The sequence below is a fragment of the Palaemon carinicauda genome, chromosome 33 (genome assembly GCF_036898095.1).
Source record: "Palaemon carinicauda isolate YSFRI2023 chromosome 33, ASM3689809v2, whole genome shotgun sequence".
In the NCBI taxonomy this organism is placed as follows: domain Eukaryota; kingdom Metazoa; phylum Arthropoda; class Malacostraca; order Decapoda; family Palaemonidae; genus Palaemon; species Palaemon carinicauda.
The window spans coordinates 71,886,224-71,896,223 of NC_090757.1; the positions used below are offsets into that span (position 1 = coordinate 71,886,224).

At 32.3% G+C, this 10,000-nt stretch overlaps 1 protein-coding gene across 1 annotated transcript in view; it reads right to left on the bottom strand.

Annotated features, from left to right (window-relative positions):
* LOC137625982 (uncharacterized) overlaps positions 1-10,000 on the bottom strand; it is a 303,816-nt gene that overhangs the window by 197,222 nt on the left and 96,594 nt on the right. The gene's annotated exons all lie outside the window — the stretch shown is intronic.

Below are 10,000 nucleotides of genomic sequence, written 5' to 3' on the forward strand. Positions count from 1 at the left end.
GAAAGGATAATATTATGTAGGGATGCCCTGAGGAAAGCCATCAGTTATTGGCTGAAACAGCTCTCAGTAAAAGTTGAATAAATGGAAGAGCACAGTCAAAAATTAAATGTCTTTAAAAACTAGTCGTCAAGACAATAGAATATACAGAACGTTTGAAAAGTGTTGTCTTAAGATTATTGATGCTAAAAGTTCTATACCATATATTTGAAAAGAATATTTATATATGTCCACATATATGTAAAAAACTCATAGGAACGCGTGATGGTCTGATGCAAAAAAAAAAGGAAAGAAAAGAAAAAGTGAAAATGAAAATATTGAATGAATCGTGATTAGTTTCTTCTTTGATTTCTTCAAGAGGACTGACAATATATATAATACAGTGAGAGTACGGACATACATACAGACATTTTTGATGCAAAACACCAGAAAATCATGCCACCTGCGAAAACCCAAATTTGCAGATGCTTACGTGGGCAGAGCTCATCCCATTAGGTCGTTTTGCACCCAAACTGGCTAATGGATATATATATATATATATATATATATATATATATATATATATATATATATATATATGTGTGTGTGTGTGTGTGTGTGTGTGTGTGTGTGTTTGTACTGTGTTGTTGTTTTTATACATCATCAGACCATTTCCCTTGCCGGGTGATGGCTCCAAAGATATAAAAATGTTGCATTCACACTTAAACTGTTTAATCGTGAATCAACTTCGAGTGAAGAGACCCCCTCCCTCCTAAGTTGCTTCGTACACACCTGCCCAGATTGGCCATAATAGTGCATTCCATCGAATCCTCTTCCCCCCCCCACACCCACACTGCTATGTTCATCTCTATCTTACATGGATAGCCTAACTCCCTGTGTACAGTAGGCCCCTTCTATCCGATGTCTCTTTCAAATCATCTATCTAACCCTTTTCAGGTCTTCCTGTCGCCCTTCCTCTCACTGTTTCTGTTACACAATTTTTCATCTTCTATTCTGTCCAAATGACCGAGCCATTTCAAGCCACTGTTACATCCTTTCGCCTCACGATAGTGGGTAGTGCCGCCATTGTACCTCGCAGAGTGTACTATACGGTCTTTTAACCTACTCTAGCTCCGTTCCATCGTCTATTCTTCAGTCTTGCTGTCCAGCCTCTTTGACAATCACTTCATAATGTATTTACGAGTTTTTATACCTGCTACAACTTAACTCTAAATTACCTTTCAAGCCTAATGCACATACCATATTAGTCAAATTCATTATATCAAAATCCAACCTTTTACCTACATTAAACCTTTAACTACTCATAGTGTGTGTGTGTGTGTGTGTGTGTTTGTTCTGAATCCTCTTGTCACATACGGAAGCTGTATCATCAGAGCGTCACTTCAAAAGAAATTTTCTTTTCCCTCGGGGTGAACTTTTTTCGGTTATTCATCAAAAGGAATCTTTAAGGTGTGCCAGAAAATCTCTTTTTCCTTTTGAGTTGGAGAATTTCTTGGTTTTCGGTAGATTTTCTCTTTTCCACCTCTTGTTTACTTGGTATTTGCTACTTTGTTTATGATCTTATTTTTTCGTTTCGTTATTCAAAATCTTTATTTAAAATTTACTTATATTGCCTAAATTAAGTTGAGAAATGTGATCTTGTAATGTATGATGCAACAGTGTTATTTCGTTTTCAGCTTTGCAACAATTACATTGTTTTTATTTTAATTATCAGTAAGTATTCACGTTTATTTTAATTATCTTTATCATTATTAATATTATTGTTATTCGTATACAACAAAATTATTCATATTATGCTGAAAATTTGGATAGGCTTATTATGGTGACAATTTATATGTTTTAAACGGCTTTCTGTGCATATAAATATTCACCTTGACGCTTGAAATATGTACTCCCATATGTAAGATATTTCAATACCTTCTACTCCAAGACATGCAGCATTCCCCAATGATAATGAGCCCGACTGTTTGTGACTGACCAGAATGTGTAAGGTATATCAGAATGAGGAAAAGGTGCTAGTGTAAAACCATATCCTCCGAACTTTTTTGAATAATGCAAATAAGTTTATATTCCCCATCAGGGTTGCCAGTCGTACGATAATTATCGTACATGTACCGTTATTTTTTTGGTCTGGTGCGATGTACGATACATACCTTAGGTATATACATATGTGTGTGTGTTTTTAATTAAACAATTATATTAAATTACCTTGAGATAAGTCATTTATGATAGTCCTTAATAATTAATTTGAAAGTGTGTATGATAATTTTGGGTGGAAAGCGATAATTTTAAGGCTTATGTACGATAATTCAGTGGAAATAATCTGGCAACCCTGGTCCCCATATTCCCTATTCTCACCCATACGTGATATCTTTTAATAATATATAAGTTTTAGGTAATCCCTCTTCCCATTTCTTTCGAGGAATCGTCCGAAGGAAACTTACAAAGCGAGGAAGGTCCTTTTCAAATATACAATTAATTTCATTGATGGAAATGAATTTGTGTGAGTGACAGCAAGTCGGGGATCCAGAAGTGGCCTGGAGATATGGAGAGTAAAAATTTCCTATTAGGGGTCCAAGTTTGTAAGCCTAATTGAAGTTAGATTGATGTGGCCGTGGGGATTTAGGGACTAATTTCAAGATTTTTTTATGTTTATCGATTTATACTGAGGTTATCACTATATTGGCATATAGATTGTATGGATGATATTACACGAAATTATTGCCAATGATTTATTTAGCAGGTAATATACCGTTGTCCGATACAAGTATAACTGCGGGGATGTCAGTCCCTTTACATTTGATTTATCCCATTTAATTTATCACACAATGAATTAATCTTGGTGAGGGATTAGAGAAACTAACTTTTAACCTGTAGAGGAAGACTATCGGAAGGCGTTCTTGGGAATGAATGTCCATAATAACGAACAGGAAGAAATAGGTAATACTTTAAAAAATTTTGATCTGAATGCTATTAGGTTGTATGGTTCACTCCGTCATAATCTATATAAACTGCATTATTAGGTCAACGTTGGTAGTTTTCCGTCTTTTGAGATTTCCTTCACGTCGGTTTACAAACTGTTTCATTTTAATGTAAATGTTTCTCGTTTTTTTAAGCGAAATTAAGGAATGTTGTCTTTGCGAGTACTGATGAGTAGTATGAACCATGTTTATATAAATACGTATTAGTATTGCCAGAGCTGTAAGGGGAGGAATTAGTAACTCATAATTGGTTTGTACTGTAACTCCATATAATGAATTAATTGGTTTGTCCTACATAAGGACATGTCTAGGCGTTTGTCCTGCAGTGAACTAAAGACGGCTGCATTTGTTGTTGTATATATACATTATATATATATATATATATATATATATTTATATATGTATATATATATTTATATATGTATGTATATATATATATTTATATATGTATGTATATATAATGTAATTTTATATAGACATAAGTATATATATAATTGTACCCATATATATATGTATATATATATATATATATATATGTGTGTGTGTGTGTGTGTGTATAGAAATAGAAATCCGTTTATAAATATATACTGTATATATATATGCAGTATATATATATATATATATATATACATATATATATTTAGATACTGTATATTTATAGATACATACATAACCATGTGTGTATATACAGTTTATTTATAATTACATACATAACCATACTTTATATATACAGCATATATATAAATGTATACAAATTCATATATATATATATATATATATATATATCCATATATATATATATATATATATCCATATATATATATATATATATATATATAATACACATATATACTGTTCTCTCACTATCTCAAGCCAAGTAACACAATCATTTTATTTACAGTCGAACACATTGGCGACAGAAATACTCAAATCCAAGCTTAATGGATGTTAAAACCGCAGACCAAAAATATGAAAAATTCAACTATTCCTAAGTGGAATTCTTTAAGACATGTAATCAAAGTAGAGCGAGATAGGTCAGATTTTTTATTTTCAGAAAATAGTATCTATTTTGGATTTATAGGTAAATAGAATTTTCAAATGGGTATTTTTACCAATGCTGAAATTTGGGAGATAATATGAATTTTGCTGTTTATATACTTCTAATTCATACTGTTCATTATATCAAGTATAAAAATGGTTACTGGTTACATTCCATAATATCAAGCTTAAATATGTTTTCTAGTTAATTTGTGTGTGTGTGTGTATATATATATATATTAAGAATTCAAACCTTTAGATTTAATTGATATATTGAATTTTTATTTAAGTTCAGTTCAGGAAATGTTTTCCGAAGTCAGATTGAACGCATTTTTGATAGGTTGAATGAAAACCAAAAGTTTCTAATGGAACCCCAGTGTCATTCAGTACTCCAAGACTTATCAACCGCGAAAGGATGCCACATATTTGTCCTTCAAATATTTAATTGAACCCTAGAGCGAAGCCAGTCCTCGTCTCTAAGGTTCAAATGGTGGGCGTGAAGGAGAGATTCCTCTATATTGAATTTTTTTTCGGAATGAGAATTTAACTTTAAATTTTATACATAATCTATATGTATTCACCCCAGTTGTCTATTTCTTAGTTTATTTATTTGTCAGTGACTTTACACAATAACTACAGTACCGATGTTGACCAAACTTGGTAGCCATGTTGGGTATGACGTTGGATAAAGTATATCTAAGTACAATTACGCAGCATTACCTTGAAAATAATCGTAATGTTATGTGAATGACAAATGTTTTGTTAGTTTATTTTTGTTTGAAAAACATTGCGCAAAAACTACAGAACAAGCTTCAACGAAATGGTGATCATGTTGCGTCTGACCAAAGGTCAAATCCATCAGATTTTGAAGAAAATACATCGAAGTACAAGCACGCAGTGGAGTTAAAAGCAAAATAAGACAGCTTGGCGTACGAAAGTATGCTCTTTACTGAGTGCTACTCTAAATTAGAATGGTAGTGACGAGCACACCTTATACATACATACATATACCAAGGCACTTCCCCCAATTTTGGGGGGTAGCCGACATCAACAAATGAAACAAAATCAAAAAGGGGACCTCTACTCTCTACGTTCCTCCCTGCGTGTCGTAAGAGGCGACTAAAAGGGACGGAACGTGGGGGCTGGGAACCCCCTCTCCTGTATCTACAATCCTGTGAGACATCGACAAAACACACCTTATGCTTAATTAATATACTTGTCTTTAGGTAGTAATTCAAAGTCTTGGTTGTGAAACTGAAATAGAAATGGTAAAGGACCAATATTTGGATATTTTAATGCTTTGAGTATATTACGTCACGCTGTTGATATTCCTGGCTAATGTACGCTACCCGTCAAAATGACGGCTAGATATGTACAGCAGATAGATATACACACAGACGTACACACAGAGATTCAATCCTTCCCACACTTCCCTTTTACCAACTACAACACGGCACTTTGGGCTATTTGTGGGAGATTGTAGTTTCCGAGTGTACCTCTCGGGGTAACCCCTGTCACCAGGGCATGACTACTCCCTCTATTATCTACCCGAGGGACGGGGAGAGACCGAGTACTCATATGTCTGACAATACTGCTCAGAGTGACAGGATATATATATATATATATATATATATATATATATATATATATATACATACATATATATATCCCGACACCTGTTCTTTACTATATTGGGGAGATTCCCTTCTGGTTTACACGGACAAATAATCTTTTCTATTCATCTAAATATATAAAAATTTATACATTAAATATGCAATTTTTTTTTTTTGCAAACTATCTCTATAACAAACGGTAAAGTAAAATAAACAAATCTCTCTCACTGATCATATAGCACGAAAAATGCTACCAGAAAGGAGAGACTTAACAGTATTAGAAAATTTATATTAATTTCTCCTTTGGCCAGGAGAATTTCTATGGAATCAGACTTTATTTCTGGTTTAGCCAAGATAATTCCTATCGAATCAGGCTTTATTTCTGGTTTAGCCAAGATAATTCCTATCGAATCAGGCTTTATTTCTGGTTTGGCCAAGATAATTTCTATGGAATCAGACTTTATTTCTGGTTTGGCCAAGATAATTTCTATGGAATCAGACTTTATTTCTGGTTTAGCCAAGATAATTCCTATCGAATCAGGCTTTATTTCTGGTTTGGCCAAGATAATTTCTATGGAATCAGACTTTATTTCTGGTTTGGCCAAGATAATTTCTATGGAATCAGACTTTATTTCTGGTTTGGCCAAGATAATTCCTATGAAATCAGACTTTATTTCTGGTTTGGCCAAGATAATTTCCATGGAATCAGACTTTATTTCGGGTTTGGCCAAAATAATTCCTATGGAATCAGACTTTATTTCTGGTTTGGCCAAGATAATTCCTATGAAATCAGACTTTATTTCTGGTTTGGCCAAGATAATTTCCATGGAATCAGACTTTATTTCTGGTATGGTCAAGATAATTCCAATGGAATCAGACTTTATTTCTGGTTTAGCCAAGATAATTCCTATCGAATCAGGCTTTATTTCTGGTTTGGCCAAGATAATTTCTATGGAATCAGACTTTATTTCTGGTATGGCCAAGATAATTTTTATGGAGTGAGACTTTATTTCGGGTTTGACCAAGATAATTCCTATGGAATCAGACTTTATTTCTGGTTTGGCCAAAATAATTCCTATCGAATCAGGCTTTATTTCTGGTTTGGCCAAGATAATTTCTATGGAATCAGACTTTATTTCTGGTTTGGCCAAGATAATTTCTATGGAATCAGACTTTATTTCTGGTTTAGCCAATATAATTCCTATGGAATCAGACTTTATTTCTGGTTTGGCCCGGATAATTCCTATCGAATCAGGCTTTATTTCTGGTTTGGCCAAGATAATTCCTATGGAATCAGACTTTATTTCTGGTTTGGCCAAGATAATTTCTATGGAATCAGACTTTATTTCTGGTTTGGCCAAGATAATTTCCATGGAATCAGACTTTATTTCGGGTTTGGCCAAAATAATTCCTATGGAATCAGACTTTATTTCTGGTTTGGCCAAGATAATTCCTATGAAATCAGACCTCATTTCTGGTTTGGCCAAGATAATTTCCATGGAATCAGACTTTATTTCTGGTTTGGCCAAGATAATTTCCATGGAATCAGACTTTATTTCGGGTTTGGCCAAAATAATTCCTATGGAATCAGACTTTATTTCTGGTTTGGCCAAGATAATTCCTATGAAATCAGACCTCATTTCTGGTTTGGCCAAAATAATTCCTATGGAATCAGACTTTATTTCTGGTTTGGCCAAGATAATTCCTATGAAATCAGACTTTATTTCTGGTTTGGCCAAGATAATTTCCATGGAATCAGACTTTATTTCTGGTATGGTCAAGATAATTCCAATGGAATCAGACTTTATTTCTGGTTTAGCCCAGATAATTCCTATCGAATCAGGCTTTATTTCTGGTTTGGCCAAGATAATTTCTATGGAATCAGACTTTATTTCTGGTTTGGCCAAGATAATTTCCATGGAATCAGACTTTATTTCGGGTTTGGCCAAATAATTCCTATGGAATCAGACTTTATTTCTGGTTTGGCCAAGATAATTCCTATGAAATCAGACCTCATTTCTGGTTTGGCCAAGATAATTTCCATGGAATCAGACTTTATTTCTGGTTTGGCCAAAATAATTCCTATGGAATCAGACTTTATTTCTGGTTTGGCCAAGATAATTCCTATGAAATCAGACTTTATTTCTGGTTTGGCCAAGATAATTTCCATGGAATCAGACTTTATTTCTGGTATGGTCAAGATAATTCCAATGGAATCAGACTTTATTTCTGGTTTAGCCAAGATAATTCCTATCGAATCAGGCTTTATTTCTGGTTTGGCCAAGATAATTTCTATGGAATCAGACTTTATTTCTGGTATGACCAAGATATTTTTTATGGAGTGAGACTTTATTTCGGGTTTGGCCAAGATAATTCCTATGGAATCAGACTTTATTTCTGGTTTGGCCAAAATAATTCCTATGGAATCAGACTTTATTTCTGGTTTGGCCAAGATAATTCCTATGAAATCCGACTTTATTTCTGGTTTGGCCAAGATAATTTCCATGGAATCAGACTTTATTTCGGGTTTGGCCAAAATAATTCCTATGGAATCAGACTTTATTTTTGGTTTGGCCAAGATAATTCCTATGAAATCAGACTTTATTTCTGGTTTGGCCAAGATAATTTCCATGGAATCAGACTTTATTTCTGGTATGGTCAAGATAATTCCAATGGAATCAGACTTTATTTCTGGTTTAGCCAAGATAATTCCTATCGAATCAGGCTTTATTTCTGGTTTGGCCAAGATAATTTCTATGGAATCAGACTTTATTTCTGGTATGGCCAAGATAATTTTTATGGAGTGAGACTTTATTTCGGGTTTGACTAAGATAATTCCTATGGAATCAGACTTTATTTCGGGTTTGGCCAAGATAATTCCTATGAAATTAGACTTTATTTCTGGTTTGGCCAAGATAATTTCCATGGAATCAGACTTTATTTCTCGTTTGGCCAAGATAATTCCTATCGAATCAGGCTTTATTTCTGGTTTGGCCAGGATAATTTCTATGGAATCAGACTTTATTTCTGGTTTGGCCAAGATAATTTCTATGGAATCAGACTTTATTTCTGGTTTGGCCAAGATAATTTCTATGGAATCAGACTTTATTTCTGGTTTGGCCAAGATAATTTCTATGGAATCAGCCTTTATTTGTGGTATGGTCAAGATAATTCCTATGGAATCTTGTTTTTAAATTCCTTGCGAGTCATAATACTGTAAAATCCTGTATGAACTGGCGGGTAATGTTTAAAAACTACTCAACATTTCACCGATTGCTAAGAGAGGGTCGCCGCTAAAGTGTACTTCTTCCCTCGAGCGCATAATTTAAGGGGACTTATTAGGCAGATGGAGCCGTAGTATTTAAGCGCAAAATTCCAGAACAAAAACAGAAATTCATTATTATTATTATTATTATTATTATTATTATTATTATTATTATTATTATTATTATTATATTGTCTCATTTGTTCTTAATATCTATTATAATTTTTATTATTATTATTATTATTATTATTTCATTTGTTTTTTAATATTTATTATTATTATTAATTTTATGATTATTATTACTTTTATTGTTAGTAGTATTATTACTATTATTATGATAATTATTATTATTAATATTATTATTATTATTATTATTATTATCATCATTATTATTATTATTATTATTATTATTATTATTATTATTAGTCTTTCTTTTCTAATATCTTACTCACATCGGAATTTTAATCGATAATTTGTTCATTTAATTTGTAGATTTATGGACAGCTATGGTAATTACAATTATAGAGATCAAATATATATTTTATTGTTAACTGAGAATTTTATCATAAAGAAACCAAAGTTCCCACATTTTGGAGAAAGATTTGTTTAAACAATGAAAGATTTTTTTTCCATCTGTTTAAACATAACTAGAAGTTATTGAATGTTATTTAGAGAGAATTTTTTCCATCTGTTCAATTAAACATATTTAGAATTTATTGAAAGAAATTTAGAGAGAGAATATTTCCATATTTTTTTTAATTAAACATAGCAATATGTTATTAAATCATATAAACTTGAAAGTATATAAAACATTTATTGATAGTTCTATATTAGATATATGTAATTTGAATAAGCTGATAGCACCATTCAATTATACATCATTAATAGTTGCATTGTTTTACATCTAAAGCTATGTTGAATTTATATATGATAATATATTTTCGAAATAATGAGAAACCGTTATTAACGGTGTGAGTGAAAATAATAGAGATTTCTAGTGAATAGGCAAAGATTGTAAATAGAATTTAACTTACTTTTGATTCGATATATTCTTTTTCAAAATCAAGTGGATATGTCCTTGGATCATACCACGCATGTTCATCAAG